Here is a 13,761-nt window from a genome sequence, read left to right on the forward strand (position 1 = left end):
ATAAAATTTATTTTTATTTATTTTTTAAGTATAAATTAATAGTTATTAAATTTATACTATAATTTTTTACTTAAGTTTATTTTAAAGATATTTTATTAATTTTTTTGTTATTGTTAAGTTTGCAAGTAAAGTCTAATAAAGTTTTCAAAATTTAAATCTTTTGAAGTTTATACTTTATAAGTTATTACTTATATTCATTAATATTTATTTTATAAGTTATATTTATAACTTGTATCTTGTAAATATTAAATAAATAAAATTTGTAATTTTAAAAAAATTAAATTAAAATAAGGATAAAACAATTACAAAAATTAAAAAATATCAATTTAATTTATTTAAATTTGTAACAAATTACAATTTCAATTTACAACTATTAGTAGAGTACATAGCTTACGCAGCCACCTTCTAGGAAGGGTTCTGTTTCAACTATATCTCGAATGCAATACTAATAGTTGTATAGTCCTGTAAATCCTCTTTCTAACTCAGATATGGATTGATTGTGATCAACTTCTGGTCTTGGTAAAGCTCGTTGACGATCTTAAATTTTGATGCCATCATCACTACCACATTCAATAGTTGAATCTATGAAAAGTTCAAATTGACTATCTAACTTTGGAAGTCCTTGATTTCTACGCTCAGCATTTATCCAGTCTCTAAATAACACTGATATCTCCAAGTTGTCTTCTGCTAACGAATATCTGTGGTCTCCAATTTGAAATCTTGCCCGCGCTGAAAGTTGCCTTTGAAGCTACTGATGATCCTTGAATTGCAAGCACATCCTTCACCATCCTACTAAGTTTTGGAAATTGATCTCCACGATTCCTCCACCAGTTCAATAGTTCCGGTATACCATCATCGTTTGTGATATCATCTGTACCCTGTTCAAGATATTTAACAAATTCACATTTATTAGAAGAGTCAAGACCAAGTTTATGTTTCACTCTTCCATGATCACCTACTTGATTCATAGACGTTTGAGGATCTTCAACATTGTCTAAGAATGAATATTTATCATACATTTCTTTTGCAAAGAATTTTATACTATTTTGACATGTTACCAAATCAGGTTCTTCTTCAGGTTGAATATCTAAATTCTGATAAATGCATTCAACTAAAGCTTTTGCACCATATTCTTTATATTCGGGGTTGAAAAGAATTGCAGTTAAATAAATTTGAGGAATAGTAAAAAAATATTTTATAAGTTTTGTAATCATAACTTCAATAGCAGAGGTGAATAAAGTATTTGTTTTATATTAAAAAAAATAGATAAAATCTCATATATGTGTATTAAAATTTCAGAAATAGTAGAATAATATATTTCAAAAAAAATTTTAGTAGCATCATAAAATGATTTCAAAAATATTCTAAGTTCATTTACTTCACCCCAATCACTATCATTAATTTTTAATTCAGGATAAGCATTATGATTATTAAAATAGCGTAGTAATAGGTTGCCTATATGCATAAGAACCTTCAAGCATATCATAAAAGAAATTCCATCTAGTTTTTACATGCTTCGGAACTTTTCTAAACGGAAGTTTAAATGCATTACAAAGTTCTTTAAATTGATTAATTCTACTACTACTATTCATATGAAAAATGTAAAAACAAGCATTATCAATTTTATCACAACTATTTTCAAATAATTTCACACCGTCACTAACAACCAAATTTAATATATGTGTGGCACATCTAACATGAAAAATATATTTACTAATAGGACAAAGTCTAGGTTCTAGCATATTAATAGCATTTAAATTAGCAGAAGCATTATCTAAAGTAATACTAACGACTTTATCACAAAGACCGAAAAAATCTAAAATTTCCAACACAGTAGTAGCAATATAAATTCAGGTTTTTTTCTTTTGACAAATTTTATAACCAATAATTCTTTTTTGTAAATTCCAATTATAATCAATCCAATGCGCAATAACATTTAAATAATCAAAACCATTAGGACTACGACCCATATCAGTAGTAATAGCAACTCTACAATCCATTAGTTCAAAATAGGCACGTAAATATTAACAACGTTTTTCTTGAAATTCGAAAAATATCTCTTTTTACCATGCTTCTTGATAAACCTTTAAAACTAGGATTATATGTTTCACGAATGTAAGCAATAAAACCCGGATGTTCTCCAAAACTAAAAGGTAAACCACAAACAACAACCATTTTAGCAAAGTTTTCACGATCACGATCCTTGTTATAGATTCGATGTGTAAGAGGACCACTTGGGTTCGAAGTATTTAATTCACTTTGAACCATATTTGATCCTCTAACCGATTCTTCAACTTTACAATTTTCAACAACTTCAAGAGAAGACATATATGCAAACCACTCTTTACTATGCTTGTTAATCAAATGATTTTTTAATCCCCCCGTTGAACCTCCAATCCCACCAGATGTATATTTAAAATGTTGTTTCCAAAGATTACATATACTCAAAGTTTTTTCTTCATTCAAATAACAAAATTTCCACACATGTGATTTTAAAGAACGTTGTACCTTGGTCTTACCTCTAGTTGGAATAATAGGGGGACGAGTAGTTCCAACCGGAGGTGGAGCTTCAACACCTATACTATTGACTGTATTGAGGTCGGGGGTGGGGCTAGTCGATGTATCATCTAAATCTACTTCTTCATCTAAATTTAATTGTTCATCCATTTTCACTTCTTCATTTTCTTGATTAATACCATAATGTCTTTCATAGAGTTCATGGGAAATCATAGGAGTATCCGAATTAATATTTATAGGATCGGGACGGGAAAATTAATTTCATTCACATGCGTAAATTCATCTGTATTCATTCTAACAAGAGGAATTTTAGATTTAAAAGAACTAGCACCTTTATTAGTTTTTTTAACTAATTTTTTTACTCATTCTACTAGACCTTTTTTACATCCACTTTTTTTAGAAGACTCCATGATATAAAATTATAAATTACAAAATACGAAACTTAACAAGAACAATAATATAACAAGAACAACTTACAAGTTAAATAATAAATACAAAAAATAAATATAAGATTAGAGAGTGGAAGAAGTTACCAAACGTTTGTGTAAGAACAAACGATTATAATGAAAATTAAAATATTGATGGCGAAACTTGAAATTTGAAGAAGATTTCTCCTCCGAAATACACCAAATGACCAAATGATATAAAGAATTTAGAACTGAATTGAATATTGAAAATTTGAAATTTTAAAATTTATAATTTGTAATTGCTAAATCTTGTAAGTTATAAATATGAATGGAATTTGAAAATATATATTCTCTCAAATACTCAAACTTATATTTGTAAGTTGTAATTTGTATATAAAATTTTTAGAAATCAACTCTAATTTATAAAACCAAAAAATTAGCCGTTTTAAATTTTTCCGTTTGAAATGGCCGTTGGTCCGGGTCTCAGGAAAAGGGTAGGGGCGGGGGGCAGGGGGCTGGGCTGCAGTTGCAGACAGCAGTGCACTGCAGCTTTTGATAAAGCTGCAAGAGTGCAGAGTGCAGACTGCAGACTGCAGGGGTGGGCAGGGGCGGTATTTTGAAATATAAAATATAATTTATAAAAATATAAATATAAATTATATAAAATATAAAATATAAAAAAAATTAATATATAATAAATAAACCGAACCGAATCGGATCGGAACCGGAATGAACCGGGATGAACCGGTACCGATACGATGTCACGGTTCCGTCCCGTTTCGTGTACCGGTTCAGACTATCCCGGCCCGTCCCGTAGGCAACCAAAACGGAACGAACCGAAACGGTACCAGTACGTCACGTTCCGTTGACCAGTCTTAGTTGGCCCCAAGAGAACCCTTGGCATGGCTTACTTACTCAGCGGAATACTTAAAGCATTAATACAAGGACTAATATGTTAACTAACTCAACTGGTTAGAACTGAATTCATAATGTTTTAAAAATAAACATTTACCTTAGCCAAAATGGCAACTCAAATTCGAAAATAAGTTAATAACAAAAGTATGACAAAAAAACTAACATTGGACTGACTACCTATGAAGCCTCTAATAACTGAGATGGATGGATGTTGGAACAGACCCCACAACATCCTAATGAGCTAAACTAGAAAGCAATAAAAATGGATCCTCCTAAAACCAAGGAGGTTCACCAATTGACTCTGAACTGCTCATTGGATTAACGGTGTGCTGGAATGTCGATCCTAGTTACCTGCGTCTGTATCATGATATGATGCAGGCCAACTGGCATCAGAATATTGAATGTACGAGTATGTGAGTTGGAATGCAAACAACAACTTAAGCTTGAAAGGGATTAATAAGGCACACGTACCTTGGTTGTGCTTAACTCATGAATAACTAACTCATTTTATTATATAACAGTTTATGAACAATATAAAGAAAAGCTATTTAAAACATGGTTTTCAACTTTGTGTATGCAACAATACAATTGACTCTGATATTTATGTAAATATACAAAATAATCTGACGCAAACTCAAAATCTTAATAATAAAGAAAACATATCATGCTTCCTCTCAAAATCTACTCATGCAATGCATGAATGAAGTCTCATACCCCCATTTATACTAAGCAGAACCTCTTGAGAAACTATGCAACTACAGTTATGGGAGTTTCTCTAACCAAGAACCATCCCTTAATAGTTATATCTCACGCTGCCAAAGACCATCCTAAACCTGCCAGAGTATAGGACTTTAACTGCCTAATGGATCCACTAGTAAACTGTGAAAAGGATTCATCTAAAAAGTATGACCCTTTTCCACCCATGATGGATGGCTACATGATTTTCATGGAGACTTGAGTTAATCTAAAACTCACATCCCACATCGGTGCTCAATACTACTCCCAAAATATACTTATCTTGTATGTTTTGAAAACAACTTTTCCTGTGATTTGAGATTAACGCTCAAAAACATAGCTCAAAGTCTATCTTTGAAATCATAGTTCCCTACTTTCTTTGGAAAGCAAGTAGGGCAAATGTGTGGAACTATGATTTCCAAGATAACTCCGTTCTATACGTACTTATGGAATGTCTTTAGTTTCTACCTCAACATGCCCCTTTGATCTTGTATGCCAAAACACGTAGTTCAACTTTCAACCATTTTTAATGTACCTTAATGTTGAATAACATCAACATACTCTTAAATGGTTTATTCTCTGTTAGTTTTGCTAACCACTATTTGCATGTTATATGGTTGGGTGATTTTACGTGAAATTGTCCCTCTTATTGAATTAGCAAGATTTCATGCGGCACCGTTGACATGGGACGCCACAGTTATACAGTTAGAAAGTAGTGATGAGAAGTACTAATTTTCCAGAATCTTGTAACGACCTGTGTCCCTCTTATTGAATTAACCACTATTTGCATGTTGTATGGTCTTGGCCAGCACTCAAGACCATTGTTGGTCCCCAACCGAACCCTCATCCAGGATGACTACAACTGGAAGACTAACTTAAGCATGCAAAAGCTCATAATCTGAATAAAAATTCGTGAAATTGAAATACAAAACTTTAACTCATTGCAAAAGCTCATAATCTGAATAAAAATTCGTGAAATTGAAATACAAAACTTTAACTCAAAAGAAAACTTTGAATAATATAATATGTTCAATTCGCCATAACATAGGCAACCTAATTCTTTTAAAACATTTAACAAAATAAATGATTGATAAAGACTCCTCAACTATACTGATTATCTATGAAGCCATAATAATGGAAGTCGGGACAAGACCCACAACATCCTGACTAAATTGAAAAGTAAATCAAAATCCTCCGAAAATAAGGAGGCTCACCATAGCTAACTCGATCTCTTGGATGTATCAATGAAGATCTTGTTGATAGTCCTAAGTACATGTGTCTACATCATCAAAAGATGCAGGACAAAGGGCTCAATACGTGGAATGTATGAGCATGTAAGGGAAATTCTAAAGCATAAACATAAGCTTGAACTTGACAAAATGGAAACATGCTTACCTCTTTTCAAACTTACTCAACTCCAGGAATACTCAAGGATACTCAAAACTACTCAAACTTACACAAATCTGAAGTACTCAAGGATAAAACACTCAACTTGAAATACTTCGCTCATGGAACTCAAGGATAATGCACAGTAAAAGATGCAATACATCGAAAGCTTTATAAGACGGTAAAATCAACTTCATTTGTTAAAGAAAATGCAATAACAAACTCAATTGTACTTATATAATAAAGTAATATAATTTTTATGGGAGTTTCCCTAACCGACAACCATCACTTAAGAGTAGTAGTGATGATACAACACTTTACCTCAAGTTGCCAATGATCATCTTATACCTTGCCATCAGCATAGGACCTAACTTAACTTATTGGGTACACTAGTCTATTCTGAAAAGGATTCATCTAAAAAGTATGACCTTTTTCTACACATGGTGGCTACATTGTTTTATGAAGATGTGAGTTATCTGAACACAAGCTCACCCTATTTCGGTGCTTAATACTACTTCTAAAATAAAATAGCTCTTACGTTTAAAAACATATTCTTCCGTGATTTGAGATTACTGCTCAAAAACTTAGCTCAAAGGCTAACTTGGAAATCTCAGTTTTCCTTGTTGCTTCATTTAGAAAGCTATTACTCTTTTCTAAAAACTATCCCGAATGATCTTTGGAAATCTTAGTTTCCATTCTTATTTAAATGTGAAAACATTTTAAATCTCTTTAGGAATACTTAGTCCTCATATACTTTTGAAGAAATGAATTTCAAGTTTACTCTTTACTCTTTACTCTTTATTCAACTTGAACTTTAAGTCTTAAAATAAAGTTTAAACGTTTGTAAAAGACTTTTGAGAACTTTATAAACTTTACTTTGACTTACTTCTTAACTTCTAAACTTGACTCTTAACTTTCCTTGAGTTGAAGTATATATTAAAGGTTCATGATCTCATTTCTATTAATGATTTCATTATTTTTAACTTGGAGGATTCATGCAGAATTATGAGCATGAACTACTCAACTCGAGAACTCGAAGGTACTTATCATCTCAAGAATGTCCGATTTATAGGATTCATATGAAATTATGGGCATGAAATATTCAACTCAAGGACTTCATGGGTAACATGTAATAGTCCAACGATTAGAGATATAATCTCAAAGAAGATTAGGAACTCAATACTTGAGACTTAGAACTTGAAAATACTACTCATCTAAATGGTACTCAAATTTATGGAGTCAATGCGAAACTTATGGGCTTTAATGACTCGACTCGAAGGTCTACATAACTACATCGAGCTCATGTATACAACTCTTCTCATTTTATTACTTACTTCCTCAAATCATTAGTTCATCTCAAAGAATTCACAATTGAACTCAAAGGCTTCCTTGAATTTTACTCTTAACTCTCTCTTGAATGTAAATTATGAATTCAAGAGTTATGGTTTCATGATATAAAGGATCTAAGTTATATTATAGACTCATGAGTACATTCTCCTCACTCTAATGCTCACTTACTAGAGTCTTGAAACAAGTTATTAGAATTTGTAGAAGACTCCACCAAAGAGACTTAAAGGGATTTTCTGAAAAATGTTTGAAAAAACTCTCAAGACTTGACTCTCAACTCTACCTTGAAAGTGATTTATGAATTTAGGGTTTTGATTTGTGTTAGGAAAGGTCTCATAATGTTTAGGAATGATTTTAGATAACTAAAAATGAGAAAAGACTGAAAACCAATATTTGAGAGTTGGTGCGCGATGCGGAGAGGCTTTTAAAAATTGTTTTCGAAAATGTCTTTTGAAGCAAAACAGCTTGGGTCAGCTCCGCGAAGTGAAAATATATATATTGACAAGACTAATAGTGAAAATAAAAATAAATAATAAATATATATTTTGACAAGACTAATAGTGAAAATAAATCTAAGTAATAGATATATATTTTGTAAATAAAAGAGAAATGATTATCTTTGGGGAATTAATTAAGTTAAGTCAAAATGTTAAGCAACATAATAATAAATAAATAAATAAATAGAATAGGGGAGTAAGTTTGAATTTGGACCCTTTGTCCCAACTTTAAATCTGATGGGCTTTTGGCCCAAAAACTGTCTTGCATTGGCCCCTTTTCACTCTCAAACACCTCTGTATAGAACAATTGTATATTTTCGTATATAGGCCATATTTTGACTGATTTTCATGTACATTGGAATGCATACCAAGTATATGCATCCCTCTTCAAATCCTTCGACCTAAATTTCTATTTTAAGTTTTGTTGCAATGCACCTAAGACTGTATATCATGTATACATCATTTGTATACCACTGTATATAGCAGATATATAGAATGTTTTCAAACTTTCCAGGGCTTGGAATCAGAGTTTACCGCTTGATAATAAGTTCCCTTTACTTAACAAAGGATCTTTTCACTTGAATTAAAGTTAATAGAGCGAACAAGAATTATTTCACACAAAGAATTAATATCTAGGTGCTCAAATGAAAAATAAAACAAAATGCATAGTGTATAAATCAATGATCATGACTAAGCTTCATATTTGCAGTAACAGACGGCATAAACCAATAATAACATATACATTACTAGAAACCATAAGCATACCCTTGTATATAACACTTAGTCACAACAATAATATCAAATCAATCTTGAATACATAAAACTTGGTACTAATGACTCAAATAAAATCCTACTTTTTAGCTAATAGCTACTACTTTCAAATAAGACATATCAAAATGAAGGAGGGATATGTATAACTTTTTCTTGTTTTAGAAATAAAATAAAGTCATATTCAGAAATGTGGTCAAATCTTATAGATACAGCAAACTTAAGTTAGAAGAATGAAACTAGAAACACAACAAATGCCACAAGGACAAAGTGAAACAAAGCATACATTCCGAAGTAGACTCAACGAAGAAACAAAATAAAAAAAAATTGAAACGGTTAGTAACAGACACAATATAAGAACTTGAAATGTTGACATCGTAATTCATGTGTTCTACTTGAGGCGAAAGAATAAAAAAATATGGCATCGATAATTAAACAATATTATGTATTCATGGCGATCAAAAAATTTAAGCAGTAAAACAAATAGAAGAGCTTGACAACTAGACTATAAAGGAAGCTAAGAACATAAAGAAAGCTAAAGGGGAAAGAACAATATAGCCAATATATTAAAAGTGTAAATCACATAAATGTTAATAGCACGACCAACATGAATCAAAGCAAACTTTATTGATTTCGGATTAAAGCTTGTTGTCCAAAAATACACAAGAAAAAAAAAATACCGAATGCACATAATATGCCACATTGAAACGGAATACAAAAGGAAACGTCAATACCTTTCTCAAGCCAGCGAAATGAGACCAAACGAGTACGGACAAGCTCTTCCACCACACAAGTTCGAATCTCGAGTAGCTCACCACGAAATGCAAACAAGACTGGAACAAAGGTTCTCTCACAACTTAGGATTAAAGAAAACATATAAAAGTTCTTGAATATAAATGTGACTATTCAAAAAAACTTCCATACTTTTTTCCCCCAACTCACTGTAACTATCTCCAACCCTTTTCCCTCTACTAGTTCCCAAATTTCCTCTGCTTTTTTCTCCAACTCCCAGCAATAAAGAATGAACCGATATTTATAAGGGGAGAATTAGGGCAGAAAGAGGGGGAAACCGATTGAATTTTGAATTTGAAATTCGAATTCTCTTCAACGGGATAAGGTTGCCAGCTCAAAAAATTGTACACCTCTTCAACGGATTGATAATAGTAGTCATTTGCTTTCTGAAGAAAGGACAAAGGCAATGGGAGATCTCATCACCTGGTTTCCGTGCAAACAGATAAGGAGAGAGGGAGGGAACGATGCTCTAGGTTACTGTACTCACGCTCTGGTTTGCGTCTGGAGTTGGACGTGATTTTGCTTGTTTCATGTCTGTAGTTCACGCGGAGAAGAAGATGAAGGTGCAGGGGTCGGGTCACGTTTGTTGAACTGATGGGGTTCTTTCGGTTCCTTTTTGGAATGGAAATTGGGCTGAAAATTGGGAATATCTTTTCTTTTAAATTGTATTGTATGTTGGCCTGGGAATTGAATTGGAATGAGTTGCAGCTGAGTGAACTGGAGATAAGTGGGCTATAGAAAAATGAATTGAATTTTGGCCCAAAATTAGTCTCATAATTGAGTAAAGTTGGAAGACAAAGATGGATTAAAGAAGTAGCCAAATTGAGTTAAAATAACAAATTCGGCTAAACCCTAAATAAGATGAATTACTATTAATTAATTGACGAGCTTCTTAATTTTAACAAAAATAAAATAATTTATTTAAAGATGAACAAATTAAACTAAAAATATAAATTATTACTTAAACCACACTAGTTATCGAAATATTTTAACAAATCTAAAATCTTTTTGAGATGATTTTTGAATAATCACAAAATATACTAATTATGAACATAATTATGATATATTATTTAAAAATTATTTAAAATGACAAAACTATTCGAAATGACGCAAACTTAATATTTTTTCTTAAAATTTTATAAAACTAATTTTTTAAAATTATTCAGAAATTAAGAAGCTCGTGAATTAATTTTTATCGAGGAGAGTTAAAATTGGGTGTCAACAATTGTCCATCATTTTACCTGGAATGATGCAAGAAATTCAAGGAAATTGAAATTGAACAAGACATTTTTTACCGACCACATATTCATCTTTAGGTAGGATTAAGTACAGACTTTAGGAATTATGGCCGAACCCTAGACACGGTTTTCTACATATCTTAGGCTATATGAGAATTAAGGTCACTTGTAGTTCGATATGCTTGATTTAACGCACGATTTTGAAAGAGTTTGAAAGTCACTCTAGTACCGAATTATGAGGGGACCGGAATGCTCGAGAATAGGATTTAAGAGCGAGTGTTGAAATACAGCGAGTTTTCAACACTGAGCTCGCCTACATATCCTTATACCTTCGGAATCATGCTGCTTGTATTTTGACTCGATCGGTTGAAAAAAAAATCTCTTATGTTAGATAACCTTTGATTCTGGAAAAGTGACAAATAAAACGAGTATGAAAAGGAGGCTTGAAACCTCTTATCCATGAAGGTGGATTTATTCACATCCATAGGTAAAAATTTATACGAACACCAAAGCTCTTGGTGTATGTCACTTAGATTGGAAACTTTCTTCCTGCAGATACAAAAATTTCCGGAGGCGAGACCCAAATCAAGAAATCTAAGGAAAAACCCACATGCCTTCTAATAGTTGCATGGTTTTATTGTGGTGGAAATCACTCCTCTGCTTGCTTCCTAAGAGTTTGACACTCATCTTTGGACTATGTTCCAGTTCGTTGCTAAGAAAAAGTTCCACGTTGTATTGCATCTTTGTTGATGTCGTCCGCGCCTGTGGTTTGATTTAACAATTCATCCTCTTTGATGCTCTATACATAGACTGATACAGATTGTTAGTAGAAAATGTAACTGGAAAAGTGATAGTATATCTTTCGATATTTTTCAGTTACTCTTGATGTGAAAGATGTCACATGAGTAAGTTCAGTGTATATCGCTTTCGAACATACTATATCCGTTACAACTTATGATTTTCTGAGGATTCGGAGATGTCATTGCTTGTTTTCTGCATGGCAAAATCCGATGATCTTTGCAACGAGCTAGCTAGATCAATAATTATCCAACTGTAACGAGGTGGATGACTCAATATCATCCAACTGTAACGAGGTGGATGGCTCAATAATTATCCTACTGCAACGATGTAGATGTCTCGATAATATTCCAGTTGTAACGAGGTGGATGCTCGATGGTTATCCAATTGTAACGAGGTGGATGACTCGATAATTATCCAACTATAACGAGGTAGATGGCTCGATGATTATTAAACAATAATGAGGTGGATGGATTCATGATTATCCAACTTAACGAGGTGGATGGCTCGATAATGTTCCAACTGTAACAAGGTAGATGCTCAATAATTACCCAACTGTAACGAGATGGATGGTTCGATAATCGTATCACTGTAATAATGTGGATGCTCGATGGTTATTCAACTGTAACGAAGTGGATTCTCGATAATGTTCCAACTGTAACGAGGTGGATGGCTCGATAATAGTCTAACTGTAACGAGGTGGATAGATCGATAAATATTCAACTGTAACAATGAGGATAGCTCGATATATATGCTTCTAAAAATGGATTCACGTCGTGCTGCATCTTTTCTTTGATGTCGTTTGCACTTGTGGTTTGATTTGAGAATTCATCCTATTGGATGCTCTCGACAAATAATGAAATAAACTTGTTAGCAGAAAATATAATTTGAATAGAGAATTGATATGCTTTATTGTTATCGGCAAATATTCTGCATCAGCCTTTGTCGGTCTTGACGTAATAGATGATGAGTTGATATGATGTGAAAATGATGCTCCATTGGTAGAATAATCTTAACGCTCCATTGATCGGATGATGATGTTCCATTGATGATCCTGTGATAGGGTGATGTTGATTTATTGATAGGATGATTATATCCATCAATAATATGATGGTGATGTCTTTCTTGATGGTGGTATTATCTCATTCGATAATACTGTAGAAATTTCCCTCTAGGAGGGTCTCACATTACCACGCCTGATATCGACGCAATTTGTAAATCTTCTTCAAATGTTCATGATTCTAAAGAGAATGTACTTGAATGTCATTGTAGATGCTTATACATGGTGAGAGTCATGTTTTCACTTGTTCATATTTGAACATTCCCACTCAATTGTAGCTCATGCTTTGCTGGAAATTTGAACGACGTGTTGTTGCTCGTATCTGAACTCTTCTTTTTCTTCTGAAAAACTTTAATGGCTTTCCTGCATCCACAGAAAATTTAGTTTTTAAACAAATTGATCTATGTTGACTTCTTCAAATGTTTGCTTCGTAACTTTCTATCTTCAGTTGATCGCTCCTATCTCTTGCTTCTCGATGAACAAGACAAAACATTTATGCAAAATATTTGAAATAAATAAGAAAAAAGGTTTCAAAAAAAATTGTAACTGAAAAATGTCACTGCCAAGTATCTTGTGACGTCAAGCTTGATGAACGCATTTGGGGTTGATATGTCGAGATCTATCAGACAACTTGTCAATAGGATTCTGAACACTCTTAATGTTTTGACGATGGGAATCCTGAAATGTCAAAGATTGTTAAAGTTTATTTCTGATCTTCAAAAACAACGTTTGGGGATCACCTGAAGTTAATTCTGAACTCCTGATTATGTCAGAGTTATTCACAGCTACTTTAAATCTCTAATGCAAACAAGATGAAATTTTTTGAGGTATGTCCCAATTAACTGTCTTGGCGTATCTTGAACTATTGGTGATAAAAATCATGAAACTTTTTAGATCCTCTCACAAAATTTGTCCCAGTTACGATTCTCAACATAACTTCAATCTTGACTTGTTTGAGAGATCTTCTTCTTTAGAAATTTTTGAGTCCCCCTCAAAAATTCTGTCCAGTTTCTATTGTGAAGGAAAATAGAAATCTTACGGGAGATATGACCGAGCCGTTGTGGCGCCTACGTATCCCATTGAGGCAGAAATCAGGTCAAACGTAGTTCCCATCTCGTGGATTAACAAAAATAAGAAATTACAAAGAAATGATCGTGGCCGACATAGGTTGCCTACGTATCTCATTCTTTAGAATTCAGGTCAGACATAGTTCATTTACAACAGATAATTTTCTAACTAAAGAACATAAGATAATTACAAACAAATGATGCATTATAGGGAAAGAAATAAAAGAACTCTGA

The 13,761-nt window shown here is 32.6% G+C and overlaps 1 long non-coding RNA gene across 1 annotated transcript; it reads right to left on the reverse strand.

The window, feature by feature from the left end:
* Window positions 1-302: 302 nt before the first annotated feature.
* On the reverse strand, window positions 303-9,900 carry LOC104647606 (uncharacterized). The gene is made up of 3 exons (XR_741694.4): window positions 9,497-9,900; window positions 9,307-9,405; window positions 303-878 (listed from the first exon to the last, which is right to left on the reverse strand). It is a non-coding gene; the product is annotated as an uncharacterized lncRNA (long non-coding RNA).
* Between the last annotated feature and the right edge of the window lie 3,861 nt (window positions 9,901-13,761).

This window comes from Solanum lycopersicum, chromosome 5, assembly GCF_036512215.1.
Source record: "Solanum lycopersicum chromosome 5, SLM_r2.1".
In the NCBI taxonomy this organism is placed as follows: domain Eukaryota; kingdom Viridiplantae; phylum Streptophyta; class Magnoliopsida; order Solanales; family Solanaceae; genus Solanum; species Solanum lycopersicum.